This window comes from Arachis hypogaea, chromosome 13 (assembly GCF_003086295.3).
Source record: "Arachis hypogaea cultivar Tifrunner chromosome 13, arahy.Tifrunner.gnm2.J5K5, whole genome shotgun sequence".
Classification (NCBI taxonomy): Eukaryota; Viridiplantae; Streptophyta; class Magnoliopsida; order Fabales; family Fabaceae; genus Arachis; species Arachis hypogaea.
Genome location: NC_092048.1, coordinates 107,681,919 through 107,683,152, shown reverse-complemented (window position 1 = coordinate 107,683,152; position 1,234 = coordinate 107,681,919). Strand labels below are relative to the sequence as shown.

At 41.5% G+C, this 1,234-nt stretch overlaps 1 non-coding gene across 1 annotated transcript; it reads left to right on the top strand.

The window, feature by feature from the left end:
* Nucleotides 1-683: 683 nt before the first annotated feature.
* Nucleotides 684-791, top strand: LOC112739591 (small nucleolar RNA R71). The gene has a single exon (XR_003170521.1). It is a non-coding gene; the product is annotated as a small nucleolar RNA R71 (small nucleolar RNA).
* Nucleotides 792-1,234: the final 443 nt, after the last annotated feature.

Sequence of the window (1,234 nt, the reverse complement as noted above, 5' to 3'; positions counted from 1 at the left end):
AAACTTCTTACTCAGCTGACCCACCTGTGCCTCCAAATTTCTAATGGAGGACCTTGTTTCATTCATGAAACTTAGTGTGGTCTTGGATAGATCAGAGACTATAGTTGCCAAGCCAGAATGGCTCTGTTCAGAATTCTCTGTCTGTTGCTGAGAAGATGATGGAACAGGCTTGCTATTGCTAAACCTATTTCTTCCACCATTATTATTATTAAAGCCTTGATTAGGCTTCTGTTGATCCTTCCATGAGAAATTTGGGTGATTTCTCCATGAAGGATTATAGGTGTCTCCAAAGGGTTCTCCCATGTAATTCACTTCTGCTATTGCAGGGTTTTCAGGATCATAAGCATCTTCCTCAGAAGTTGCCTCTTTGGTGCTGTTGGATGCATCTTGCAATCCATTCAGACTCTGAGAAATCATATTGACTTGCTGAGTCAATATTTTGTTCTGAGCCAATATGGCATTCAGAGTATCAATTTCAAGAACTCCCTTTTTCTGAGGCGTCCCATTGTTCACAGGATTCCTCTCAGAGGTGTACATGAACTGGTTATTTGCAACCATTTCAATGAGTTCCTGAGCTTCTGCAGGGTTTTCAGATGAAGAGACCCTCCTGCAGAATGGTCCAATGACATTTTTGACAACTCAGACAGACCATCATAGAATATACTTATGATGCTCCATTCTGGAAGCATGTCAGTAGGACACCTTTTGATCAGTTGCTTATATCTTTCCCAAGCTTCATAGAGGGACTCACCTTCCTTCTGTCTGAAGGTTTGGATTTCCACTCTAAGCTTGCTCATCTTTTGAGGTGGAAAGAATTTGGCCAGGAAAGCACTGACCAACTTATCCCAAGAGTTTAGGCTTTTCTTAGGTTGTGAATCTAACCATGTTCTAGCTCTGTCTCTTACAGCAAAAGGGAAAAGCACAAGCCTGTAGACCTCGGGATCAACTCCATTGGTCTTGACAATGTCACAGATTTGCAAGAATTCAGCTAAAAACTGATGAGGATCTTCCATTGGAAGTCCATGAAACTTGCAATTCTGCTGCATTAGAGAAACTAATTGAGGCTTAAGCTCAAAGTTGTTTACTCCAATTGCAGGAATTGATATGCTTCTTCCATAGAAGTTGGAAGAGGGTGCAATAAAGTCACCAAGCATCTTCCTTGCATCTCCACCATTGTTATTAGGTTCGGCCATGTCTCCTTGTTCGAAAATTTCTATCAGGTTCTCTCCAGAGA